The following is a 14,183-nucleotide window of genomic DNA, read 5'->3' as shown; positions in this document are numbered from 1 at the left end:
TGGGAGTAGTGACAGCATTTGGGAGGCATAGACAGGTGGATCTTTGTGTGTTCGAGTATAGCCATAGCATATAGTAAGACCTTACCTCAAAAGAAAAAAAGAAATTTCTTCAGCAGAGAGTCACTATTACACTTTGCAAGCATCTTACTGTTGGAAAGCTCTGAAGCCTGGAACATTTTGTTTATTGTTTGTTTTTGCTGTATTTTAGGCTAAGACAGAGTTCCACTTTGTAGATTTAGCTGGGCTGGAACTCACTATGTAGAGACTGATCTTGAATTTGTAGCAATATCCTGCCTTGGCTCTCAAATGTTAGAATTACAGGTATGCAGCATCATAGCAGCATTATTTTTAGACAGGTTTTGGCTATGTAGCCTAGGCTAGCCTGAAGCTGACTATGTGGCCCAAGATGGCCTCAAAGTCTCAAGAGAGTGATATTGTTAAGAAAGCCAATTTTGACATTTTCTATTGCATACAACATTTCTTTTCACTTAATTATTTTTAAACAAAATTAAATAAAGTTTTCTTCTTTTATCTATTAAAAAAAAACGAAGAAAGAAAGAAAGAGCCAGGCACCATGGCACACACCTGTAATCCCAGCACAGCACTAGGTGAGGCAGAGGCAGGCGGATCTCTGCCTGGTCTACAAAGTGAGTCCAGGACAGCCAAGGCTACACAAAGAAACACTGTATCAGAGAGAGAGAGGGAGAGGAAGAGAGAGGGGGGAGAAGAAAGGAGGGAGGGAAGGAGGGAGGGAGGGAGGAAGGAAGGAAGGAAGGAAGGAAGGAAGGAAGAAAGAAAGAAAGAAAGAAAGAAAGAAAGAAAGAAAGAAAGAAAGAAAGAAAGAAAGAAAGAAAGAAAGCCTAGCTGTGTATGTTTGCACATACCTGTAATCCTATTTGGCACCTGGAGCACCTCTCCCCTCTAGGACTTCATCCAATACCTCCTTTCTGTGTGTAATTTGGGTTCAGAGAGTTCCTGGTAAAAAGAGAGAGACATAAACCTAGCTTAAGCCAGAAGTTAACATGAGTACCATGAAGGCCAGTCTATTCTTGAAATGTCCTGTTAGCGGAAAACCCCTGCTTAAATGACTGGGCATACATATGCTTAGAATTATGAGATATGTGACCCAGAAGTTACATAACAGTGCATCTGTTATGTATCTTATCAGTCAGGATAAGAATAATGTACAGGGTAAGGAACTTGAGGCTTTTAAGCTGAAAGTCTCCTCCCACGTAGTCTACATGTGTTTTTTGTTGTTGTTGTTTGATTAGTGTTTGATTTTGCTTTATTTTGAAACAAGGTCTCACTCAGTAGCCCAGGCTATCATGAAACTCAGAGATGTAGGCAGGCCTTGGATTACCTGGTGATGAACCTGCCTCAGCCTCTTCTATATGCTTGTATTATCAGTGTGAGCCACCATGCTAAGCATCAGTTCCTCTTGCTTTTAGTAAATCTGTGGGGCTTCTTTTTTATTTTTTTGTTTTTCCAGACAGAGTTTTCCTGTGTAGTCATACAGTCCTGGAAGTCAGTCTGTTCTTGAACTCAGAGATCCATCTGCAGCTCCCTCCCAAGTGCTGGGATTAAAGGCATGTGCCACCACTGTCTGGCTGTTTTATTCTTTTTCTTTTTCATTTTCTTTTCTTTTCTTTCTTTTTTCAAAAGGGTTTCTTTTTTTCAAGGGTTTCTCTGTGTAGCCTTGGCTGTCCTAGACTTGGTTTGTAGACCAGGCTGGCTTTGAACTCACAGAGATCCCCTACCTCTGCCTTCCAAGTGCTGGGATTAAAGGCGTATGCCACAGTGTCTGGCTGTGCTTTTTTTTTTTTTAACCTCTACTTTCACTACTGTTACACCATATCTTGTCCAATTCTTTTTTTTGTTTTAAATATTATTTATTTATTTATTTATTTATTTATTTATTTATTTATTTATTTATTTAGTTTATGAGTGCTTTGCTGCATTTATACCTGCAAGCCAGGAGAGGGCATCAGATCCCTTTATAGATGGTCATGAGCCACCATGTGGTTGCTGGGAATTAAAACTCAAGACCTCAGGCATGCACCACCACACCCAGTTTTTGTGGTACTGCCGATGGAACTCAGGGCGTTATGCATGTTAGGCAAGCATTCAACCAGCCGAGCTACAGCCCCTGCCCACAACGAAGGCTTCTTTTCTCACCTCAATTTATTAAGAGCTTAAGAGTTATAAAATGTACTAAATCTTAAACAAACTAGATTCATGATATTGCCAAGATGTTTAAATAGTGCAATGACTTCTCAAGTTGCAGTGGTTGCATTTTAGAACAAGGGGTGAAATACCTGTATAGACAAAACACAATAAAGCCCATGCCTGTAATCCCAGCATTGGGAGGTGGAGGCAAGAGAATCAGAAATTCAAGGCCCTCCTCAACTACATAGTGAGTTTGAGGCCAGCCTGGGATACCTGAGACACGATCTCAAATAGAAAAGTCTCCGTTGGTAGTTATTTAGGCCCTAGCAAAGCACTGTCATTTTCATTTGGAATATATGTTTTGTGATGTATTCTCAGTAAGGTTCAGAATCTGTACTCAGTTCAACACAAATCTGTTGAGCTTTCAAATGTATCTGAAGTAATAATTTAAATAGGCATTCAAAATTATGAATTAGATGTTTTTAAATTTCTGCATAATTATTTTGCACTGTAAAATATGTCCTTTCTCCAATTTCCTTCTGCTATTCTGATATGCTCATTAAAGTATTTTTGTAAACATAAAAAATAAAAATAAAAAATAAAACTCAAGACCTCTGGAAGAGCAGCCACTGCTCTTAACCTCTGAGCCATCTCTCCAGCCCATCTTGTACAATTTTTATAATACAATAAATCTGGACATTGTGCCATGGGCCATCCTGGAATCCTTTGATAACAGAGAGGAAAAAAATTCTCAGAAGCCTCAGCAGGGCCTGGTAGTATAGGACTGTATTTCTAAAAGTCCATGAGGCTAAAGCAGGGGATTACCAGTTCAAGGCCTGCTTGTGCTAAGGGATTGCTCAATTCTTATCTATTCAAAGAAAAAATTTCAATCAAAAGACATAGATAACTTAAACCCAACTTTACTTAGAAAAGCACTCCAGAGTTGGGTGTCCCAAAGTGGGGACTAAAACAGTTTGGTGAGTTGTGAGTGTAAGAATGTTCTTATGAATATTTATGATATGGATTGCATATTCATGGTGGTAAAATGACGCCCTCCTCCTGAATTACAGTGGACTAGATTGCCTTTTAAGGGTATTTCGTCTTATGATCTTCAAGAAAAGGCCACAAGAAGGCATTAAGGTCACAATGTCAATAATATAATAAAGTCAAGGCATTTTTCACTTCAATATGTGTGTGTGATGTATATTATTTCATGTGCTCCCATAGAAGGCACATCTGTGGAAGTCAGAGAACACCATTCTTTCTTTCCATCACATGGGTTCTAGGAACCAAGCAAAGGTTTTCAGAATTGATAGCAAATACCTTTACCAAAGAGCCATCATCTCACCAGCCTAAAGCCAAGTTCTTTTGAGGATACTGATCCTTCCTTAGTGAATATGTGTGGGAAAATGCCCTGGCACCATAGTTTTCAGTAGAAAGGTATTATTGGGGCATGAGCACTTAGATACATTAAAGAACCATTTCTTTGCTTGTTTGTTTGCTTTCTTGCTTTTGGTTTTTCAAGACAAGGACTCACTTTGTAGACCAGGCTGGCCTCGAACTCACAGAGATCCTCCTGCCTCTGTCTCCTTGAGTGCTGGGATTAAAAGTATGCACCACCATGCCCCACAAAGCAGCACTTCTTAAACATTGGAGATGGAAGGGAATAGTGGAGATGTGGGAGAAGCAAAGAGGTGGAGGAGAAGTATTAAGAGAAGGGGAGAAGCAACTAAAACTATGTATGAATATGCCATGAATGAATGTTATTTTTTACGCTAATATTGTTTTAAAATAGATTATTACTGTTGGGATGATGAAAAATTAAGAAGCAAACTGGTGAAAAAATGGATTTATTTACACTTTGGCCAAATATGAGATAAAAGGACTTAGTTTTTCTCTATCTGTTCATTAGCAGCCTCCCAATTTTATAGAAGAGATGGCACAAAGACAGGAAATGTGTATGTTGCCAGAACTGTATGAAGTCTCTTCCTGGTAAACAAAAACTTCCTCTGGCTGGCTTTCCCTCCCTCCAGAATGAGATTCTTGGGGAAAACTTAGTTCTTTGGGATCTATTGTTTCAATAGTCTGATAGACAAAGGGCAGAGACACAAACAACTCTGGAGAATACCTTCATTTCTGCCATGACAGTTATAGCAGGAGCAAGCTATCTGTAGCTTCAAGAAGAGTAAGTCACGAAAGGGGCGTTCTGACCTTCAAAAGACACAGCTTTCAAAATGCAGCCTCAGTTCTCTTGGTGACCTCATACCTAACTCCTTCAATGAGATTGCTCAAGGTCTCATGATTGAGCTGATAGTTGACTGTGTGTTAAGACATTGTGTTTGGTGTGGTTTTTTTTCAAGTCAGTGTTTCTCTGTGCAGCCCTGGCTGTCCTGAAACTCACTCTGTAGATCAGGCTGGCCTCAAATTCAGAGATATTCCTACCTCTGCCTCCTGAGTGCTGAGATTAAAGTATGCATCACATGTGTCACCACCACCCAGTGACATTTTGTTTTTCTAATACTGAAGTGTCATCATAAAAGCTGGGTCAGGGTTTTGTAATAGTTTCTCAGGATGTACAAACAAAAACAGGGCTTGGGGTTGTCTTGTTCTACAGCTCATATCTACCCTCTACTTAATACTTAGGCTACAAAGTGAGTTTGAGACTAGCCTGGGTAACTTATTAAGAGCCTATGTCAACTTTTTAAAAGCTATGCTTAGTGGTGCATGCCCTATTTCCAGCACTTGGGAGGCTGAGGCAAGCAGATCTCTGTGAGTCCAAGCCAGCATGGTCGACATACAGAGTTCCAGGACAACCAGAGATGCATAGAGACCCTGTCTCAAGGAAAAAAAAAAGAACCGGGGCTGGCTCAGTGCTATAGCCTCACATGTGTGGTGGCCTGGGTTCAGTCTTTGGCAGTGAAAAAAAATCCCAATTAAGGATATTATTTTGCCATGTAAGATATAGGTCATTGGCAGGTTTGTCTCCGAAGACATTTATTTGTCTCAACTTTGTGTGTTTTTTTTCTTTTGTGATAAGACACAAGGAACAAGTACATACCATACATTGTTGACAAGAGAGCAGAGATTCTTAGTAGGTAACAGGTTAATCGTGAAAAACTACTGATTTTTGCCTCCATGATGGTTCCTGTCTCTATTTCCTTTGTTTTGGGGGAGATTATGTATTTTGTTTTATTCTTGAGAAAGCGTATATTTATATGTCAGGCTGACCTGGAACTACTGATTATTAGAATTCAAAGAGATTGTGGGAACCCTGGACCCTGACCAATCTGAAGCACAGATAAACCATCTGGAGAGGGTAAGGACATGGTTCAGTAGGTAAAGTGTTTGCTGTGTGGGCAATAAAGACCTGGGTCTGGATTTCCAATACCCACAGAAAAGCCAGGTGCAGTCATGTGCATCTGCAGCCCTCATGCTCCAGCAGGGGCAATAAAAGGAGTATTCTCCAGAGCTAGTAAAGCCAAACTGTGAAGTCCAGTTTCAGTGAAAGACTCTTTAAAGTTGAGCATGACTAAGAAAGAAAGACACCTTACATAGACCTTTAGCCTACACACACATACACACACACACACACACACACACACACACACACACACACACACACACGGCCTTGGTCCTGCTGAATGCTGCTCTGACTGCTCCAAGCTTCATCTAGCTACATTTGGACACCCCACCAAGGTTGAGCTGTTTTCTCCAACCCCTACTGAGATTACTGCAACTATTCAGAGCCTTAAAAAAAATCCAAAGTGCTCAAATTTGAAAATCGGACCCTAGAAAACTTTACCAGAGGTATGTGGGCAAGCAATCAGAACCAAGGGGCATTTACTGACAGCAAAGCATCCTGACCCAGAAAGTCTCTTGAACTTGAAGGCTAGGGAACTATTTTCTTTGTATAAAACATTTATTTGTCAAGGTAGGCAGCTCTGTCATGAGTTTGAGGCCAATCTGGTCTACATAGTGAATTCCAGGACAGCCAGGGATATAACGACAATTTTATGGCATCCATTTTCTCATTCACCTTTATTATAGGGTCTCAAGTTTATTATTGAACTCAAGTTTCTACAGTAAACATCTTTACTGCTGAATGCTCATGGATCCTGGGACTTTTTTTTTTTCTGTTGAAACATCAGGGTAAGCTGGAGGTTCTGTGAGTGGAGATCATGTCATATTTTTCAACATGAAACACCCAGAGACCTGGCCTATAGAAATCTCTCCCACTCACATAAGCATTAAGTGGGAGCCCAGAAATCACCAGATAGCACAAGCAGATAAAAATAACACCGCAAGAGCTCTAAATTTTAAACTGGAACACAACATGAAAACTGGATAACTGACTACTAAAATACAACATTAAAATAAGACTCCTGGCAGGGACATTGCTTCAGTGATAGAGCTCTTGCTTAGCATCCGTGAAGTCCAGACAGGAGGGGGACTGAGACAGGGTCTGGAATAGGGATAGGTATTAGGACAGGAAGAGGTGACTAAGCTACAAGGACAGCCTGAGCTACTGAGTATGACTGTCTCAAAAAAAAAAATATATGTCCTTATTTGTAAATGAATGGTTTTTTTTCTGTAAAATATCCCAATATATTTATAAAAAAAAATTCTAGAGGATGGGGGCAGATATATAACTGCCCACTATGCCCATGGCCTGAATTCCATCACCAACACAAACAGAAAAAATAAAATAAAATAAAACAAAACTTATAAACCAGACCTTAAACACATATTTGTAATCCCAGCATTCAGACGACAGAAGGATGATTAACAGTTCAAGGCCAGCCAGCTTCAGCTAAGTAGTGACTCTGAAGCCAGCCTGGCTTATATGAGATCCAGTTAGTATAGTGCTTGCCATGCATGTACAATGCTCCGGCTAGCGGAGCTAAGGTTATTCGCGGGTTAAAAGAGAATCCAAACCTGTGAAAAGATGGGCAAGAAAGAGAAACCAGTCCAAGCAAACAGGTGCTTGTCAAGGACTAACTTTACTGAGCAGAATCAGCTTTAAATAGGGTTCAGGATGAGGAAGTAGGGTGGGTGAAACATTACAGATTCTTCTCGGCCAGGGGCCTGAAACATCTTGTGATAAGCCACGGTTCTGTGAGTACATCTCTGCTGTTGCCAAGCAGTATGTTTACCGCAGGTAAAGAAACGGGCAAGTTGAGGCAGGTTGGTGAGTTTCTACAGGTGGTCTCTGACATCTCCAAGCAGTATGTTTACTGCAGGTAAGGGAACGGGCATCTCCAAGCAGTATGTTTACTGCAGGTAAGGGAACGGGCAAATTGAGGCAAGTTGGTAAGCTTCCACAGGTGGTCTCTGAAGTTGGCGAGTTCCCTCAGGTGGTCCCTGACAGTATGAAGCCCAAGACTCAATCTCGGCATGAAATAAAACAAGTGTGGAGCCAAATGCTTGTAATCTCAGCACAATGAAGTAGAGACAAGAGACTCAAAAGTTCAGGTCTTCTTCAGCTGCATTAAGAGGACTGGTCAATAGTGAGAGAGGGAGACATCAAGAGTAACAAATGAAGGCAAGTCGCAAAAAGAAACTCCTTCCTAGCAGGGCTGCATGCAAGGGAAACACTTGAGAGACAGAGCAGTGAGAAATAAGCCTTGTTGTGCCAGTGTGGGAAAGGGTGGGTGCTTATATAAATGACCAGAAAGGGTCATGATGCACTTCCATTCTCGAAAGCGTCTTTTTCTTTCTTCTTAAACTGCCTCTTCCTATCACTGTCCATGTGCACCTGTTCCTGTTCTTTGTTCTGGGATACAATAATCTGTAATCTCAGCTGATGCCTTATGGATTCAAATCTATGCCTATAAGATAGGTACATCACAAGTTTGAGGCTAGCCCAGACTATATGAGACTCTGTCTTAAATTTAAAAAAGATAACCAAACAAAACAACAATAAAAGAACCCCACAATTAATCAGGGAGTCAGTAAAATTAGAATATCAAAAATGTTAATGGTGGCACACATTTTTAATTCCAGCACTTGGTAGGCAGAGACTGAAGCAGACAGATCTCTGAGCTTTAGGCCAGCCTTGTCTATTTAGAGAGTTCCAGGACAGCTAGAGTTAGATAAAGAGTTAGATGTAGAGTTCTTTTTACTCAAAAAGTACACACATGGTGCAGAGACATAAACATAGACACACACACACACACACATGCATGAGTACAAACAAATAAATATTTTTAATTACAGGAAAAGAAAAAGCACATCTCAACATAATGAAGGCTATATATGAAAAAAAAAACTATAGCCAACATTATATTAAATGAGAAAAACTCAAAAATATGTCCACTAAAATCCACTAAAATGAAACAAAGGGTTCGAATTCTCCACTCTTTTTTTCTAAGTTGAGATGAGATCTCATGGCCCTGGATGATCTGGAACCTAGATCTTGCTCTTCCTGTCTCTGCCTCCCAAGAGCTAGGATTGCAGGTGTGGGCTACCACTCCCAGCTTATATGATGCTGAGGGCTGAACTCAGGGCACTGAACTCAGGAAAGCACTATGCCAGCTAAAACATATGTCATATTCTCCACCCTTTTTCACTATAGTGCTCAAAGTCTTATTTAGACTTTGACAATAAGACAAGAGAAAGAAATGAAAGGAATACAAGAAAGAAAGGAGAAGTCAAGATCTCTGTTTTCAGACAATATGATTCAATACGAAAAAAAAAAGAAAAACATAAGAAACTCTTGCAACTGGTAAACAGTTCAAGAAAAGTAGCAGGATGCAAAGTCATATTAAACTCAGAAGCCTTTCTGTATATACCAAAAATGAACATGCTGAGAAAGAAAACAGAAAGCAATGCTACTCACAGGTGGTTGGAAAAAATCAAATACTTTGAAATTTACCTAACCAAGAAAGTGAATGACCTTCACAATGAAAAATTTTTAAATGCCGATAAAGAAATTGATAAAGAGCTAGAAGCTGGAAAGATCTCATGTTCATGGATCAGCAAAAGTAATATTGAATAATCACTTACTTATCAATCTGAATTCTACAGATTCAATGTAATCCCCATCAGTGGTAAAAACATATATAAAATAATACATATTTTAAAGTATTCCAGTGACATTCTTCAAAGAATTAGAAAAGGCAATCCCAAAATTCATATGAAGGTAAAAGAGGCATTGGATATAAGCAATCCTGAGCATAAAGAATAATGCTGGAAGTATCACAGCACTGGATGCAGAGACATAGCAACAAAAGCAACAATACTGGCACAAAAATTAGGCAAATCTATAAAACTACAGCCACCTATTATCAGGCAAGATGTCAAAAAACATGAACTGGAGAAAAGACAGCCTCTTCAACAAATACTGCTGAGAATTTGGGGTATAAAATTACCTGGGAAAAGAGTCATCGTCATCGTCATCGTCGTCCTCCTCCTCCTCCTCCTCCTCCTCCTCCTCCTCCTCCTCCTCCTCCTCCTTCTCTTTCTCCTCCTCCTTCTTATTTTTGTGAAACAGGGTCTCTCTTTGAAATCCTGGCTGACCTAGAACTCACTACCTACACAAAGCTAAATTCAAACCCATGGAGACCAGATTGCCTCTGCCTCTGGAGTGTTGGAATTAAAGGTGTGTTCCATCCCCCCACAACACACCATCCCTAAATTTCCTTTGGTCAGGATATTTTATTATAGCAAAAGAAATGAAACTATAACAGATACTAAGATCAAGTCTGATATTAATATACTCAAGTCTGACTCTACTAATCTACGAGGATGGTTATAAAATTCTAGGCAGAGCCCATCATAGTGGTTTATGTGTGTAATCACAGTACTTGTAGGCAAAGACACAATGATTTTGAGACCAGCTGAAGCTATAATAGCATGACCACGTCTCAAGAAACAAAGAAGAAAACAAACAAAAAAAAAATGATAAAAAAAGAACTTTTTAAAATTTGTCTGTTTCAATTTTTGTCCCAGAAGCTTACTGCTGCCATTTGATAACCTAGGCCTAGTCCTAGGGGCTTCTAGCTCCAAACAATCTAACCTAGGCCTAGAATGTTTTCCGCCTCTGAGACTTACTACTTATTAAGCTCAACCTCTCTTGTTCTTACTGAACTCTGGGCTGGCTGGTTCAACTCAGTTGTTCTGGCTCAAATTCCTCTGCCAACTGACTTACTCAATCTGGCTTTTCTCTCATCCCCTGAATTGCTCTACTTGGCCTCAGATTAACTCCAGCAATCTGCTCTAATCTCCTGGCTCCTTCTCATCCTGTGTCTAGCTTGTTCCTCTCATTCAATCTCTCTCTGTAAAAATCTCCCTGTAAGACTGCCTCCTCTGACTATTATTCTCTGTGTTGCTCCCTTAAGTAGCTTCCTTTTCCTCTCTTTTCTTGTGAAATCTATTTTGAGATTTATTCTGTCAAATCAATGTCTTTTTCTGCCACTCAGTTAAACATCACTTTCAAACGTGGGTTTGTTTGGGATTAAAGGCATGTACCTACCACACCATGCCTGGATCTAAGCTTTTCTTTACCTGTGAGAGAACAAAAAATTAAAAATTAGGTTTTTTTAGGTATTGGTTCAAAGTTTAGAGCACAAGCCTGAACAAAGGCCAGGCAGGTGGAGGACATGTGCAGCCACCTTCGAGGAAGAAACAGCTTTACTGCATTCTTTTCCTACCCACTAGAGATACAATTGCTAGGAAACTAGCCCAGATTGCCCCCTCCACTAGGACAGCCAAACAAGGGAAAACAGACCATTAATGGTTTTGGGGCCTTCCTATAGCCAATCAGTTCAAAATGCAACATCCTCTTTTGTGTTTCAACCAACAGATGCTTGCCAGGCAAGAATCCCCCTGCTTTGGGCATCCTGGGAAGGACCAGAATCTTTAAATGAACCACTTAACCTGAGCACAAGGATCTTCGCTCTCAACCACTCTGATGATGAGGGTATGAGCCCAAGCTAGCTTGTAATAAAAATATTCTCATGTGCTTTGCAACAGACTCAACTCCTGGTGATCTTTTGGGGTCTCTCAAATCTGGCAAAACACCTGAAACTTGCTGTATTTCAGAACTGGCCTTGAACTCAGATCTTCTTGCCTCTGTCTCCTGGATTAAAGGGGTGTTTGTATTCCAGTCAGATCACACAGACCTAGAAGGTCTTTGGATGTGATCTCTTGCCAGAACAGCCATGTTCTGAATTAAAATTCCTCTACAGGATGGAGCTGTGGAGATGGCTCTCATTGTACAAACACCAGGACTTGAGTTCAAATTCACAGCGTGTATGTAAACATGTGTCTGCATCCCCAATGTTGTGAGCAGCAGAAACAAAGTCATTGGGGCTTACAGGCCATTAGCCAAGCTCCAGGTTGAGTGAGAGACCCTGTCTCAAAGATTTATCTGTGTGCATGAATGCCTGCAGGCCAGAAGAGAGGCACCAGAATCCATTGTACATAATTGTGAAATACCATGTGATTGCTGGGAATTGAATTCAGGACCTCTGAAAGAGCAACCAATGCTCTTAACCACTGAGCCATCTCTTCAGCCTCAAAACCCTGTCTTAATAAGGCATAATTTTATATAGATGCGCTCTGCCATATCCGGGTTTTTCATGAATTTTCAGTCTTCTGACCGTTGGAACTGGGTCATTAGGCTTGCACAGCTACCACTTGTCTTCACTGAGCCATCTCCCAGCACCCCACCTCCTTTGATAAGAGCGGTATCTCCAAAGAGAGGTAAGGTGGCTCCAAAGAGCTCCTGCTTGAATTATAAAAAAAAAAAAAAGCAAAAAGTAAAAAGTACTAGGACATACCAATCGTTCCTTGTAAGTGAAGCTTTTGTTGAGATTCCTAGAAAATTGCAGTTTTGTGCCTGAAGCAGTTAATTGTGCTGGAATTCTTGTTCCACAGCTGACAAAATATTCCAGGGTGAGGAGCTTCTCTTTCTCTTCTCATGCATGCCAAAATTTCTACATTCTTCTCCTGCCTCACTCTGGGACATTAGTGAGTGTTGAAAGCAAAAGAAGAGGAAATACTATACCCCAAGGTAAAAGAAATTACAGAAATTTTTACTAAACATATGCAAAACCTTTATTATGACGGTATGTATCATGAACTTCTAAAAGTAAAAGTATTTTCTGGAATTACTTGACAGGAGACTAGTTCCCTGACTATATGGTAAAGAATTCTTTCCTAAATGCTTATTGTGAGCTTCAGAGAGTAAAGCAATGAATAACAACCTAAAGAGACCCTTGGTTGACATGGCAACGACATGCATTAGAGGATGGGACCAACAGTGTGAGGAGCACAACAGTGTGAGAAAAAAATGATGGCTGACAACAAAGGAATGTGGGTGAAGAAGGACTAGAAAAAATAATCATAGTGCCACAGGCATAAGTGTCTGTGTTATGTGCAAAGCTGATTGCCTCAAACTTGTGGCAGTCCTCCTACCTCAGTCTTATGAGTGCTGGGATTACAAGTAGACATTTGTCTGACGCCATTTTTCTTTATATTTTATTCTTTTTTTGTTTGTTTGTTTTTTGTTTTCCAAGACAAGGTTTCTCTATGTAGCCCTTGTTATCCTGGAATTCTCTCTGTAGACCAGGTTGGTCTCAGATTCTGCCTCTACCTCCTGAGCGCTGCAATTAAAGGCGTGCGTCACCATGCCTGGCTGTTTTCTGAGTCTTATGACCAAAGCATGTGGCATCTTCAAAATGTAATCTTACCATCTAGTTCTACTAAGCAACAAAGAGCAGTGGTAATTGTGGCAATTGCCTATATTGTCTGGGCCTTAGGGCCTTCCTGACTAGCAACTCACAGTGAGAGAAAGAGAGAGACAGAGAGACAGAGAGAAGGAGAATAACAACAACAAAAAAAAAATGAAACAAACAAACGGGTGTAATCCCAACACTCAGCGAGACAGATCTCTATGAGTTCAAGTCCAGCCTGGTCTACAAAGCCAGAAGAGCCAGGCCTACACAGAGAAATATTGTTTAGAAAAACAAAATAAGGGGCTGGAGAGATGGCTCAGTGGTTAAGAGCACTGTTTGTTCTTCTTTAAAGGACCTGGGTTCTATTCCCAGCATCCAAATGGCAGCTCCCAACTGTCTGTAATTTCAGTTCTAAGGGATCTGATACCTTCACACTGATGTACATAAAATAAAATAAATAAAATAAAATAAAATATTTTAAAAAAGAAAAACAAAACAAACAAAAAAGTGAGAGAGACTACCCCTGGCACTGGGCCTTTCCTTTAATAACCCATGGTGGAGGTCTGCCCAAGGCCCTCTGTGCTCCACTTTCTCCATGTGCTCCACACCTTTTTCCCAGGCCGCAGCTGTTTCCCAGGTCCTACCCCTATCTGCAGTCCCTCAAGACCAACATGGATCAGGGAGGAGCAGGTAAGAGTCCTGTCCCCCTGCCCCATCTACTGCCCTGATACAGTCTTCCAGGAACAGTGGCCAGGTATACACAGGACCCTCTGTGCTCCACCTCCCCTATACACCCCACATACCAGTTCCCAAACCTCTGCCGTTTCCTGGGACCCACCTTGATCTCTGGTCCCCGAGACCAGCACTGATCAGGGAGCAGCAGTTTCCAGGCCTGCACCACTTCCCAAGACACACCATGATCCCAGTCAGATGATCTGAGGCCCCAGAGACCAGCATGGATCAGGGAGCAGCAGGAAAACCAGAGGACATCTGGGACCACAAGCTCTACCTACATCCCCAAGCCTACTTACCATCAGAGACCTCCAGGCCTGCTAATAACAGAGACAAGCAAACAGCTAGAGGTCAGAGCAAGAACACCAGCACCAAAAACCAGAGCCAAGTGACACCACCAAAACCCAGGTATCCTGCCACAGCAAGCCCTTAGAATAGTGTAACACTGAAAGTACAAGAAAATGATCTTAAATCCGAGGTTATGAAAGTGATAGAGGCCTTAAAAGAAGAAAAGTAATCCCTTAAAGAACTTCAGAAAAATGCAACGAAACAGGTGAAGGAACTGAGTAAATCCCCTTAAAGAACCACAAGAAAGAGCTTTACAAT

Source organism: Psammomys obesus, unplaced genomic scaffold, assembly GCF_907164565.1.
Source record: "Psammomys obesus unplaced genomic scaffold, mPsaObe1.curated_primary_1811, whole genome shotgun sequence".
Classification (NCBI taxonomy): domain Eukaryota; kingdom Metazoa; phylum Chordata; class Mammalia; order Rodentia; family Muridae; genus Psammomys; species Psammomys obesus.
The sequence above is the reverse complement of the archived record's forward strand: the minus strand, read 5'-3'. Positions refer to the sequence as shown.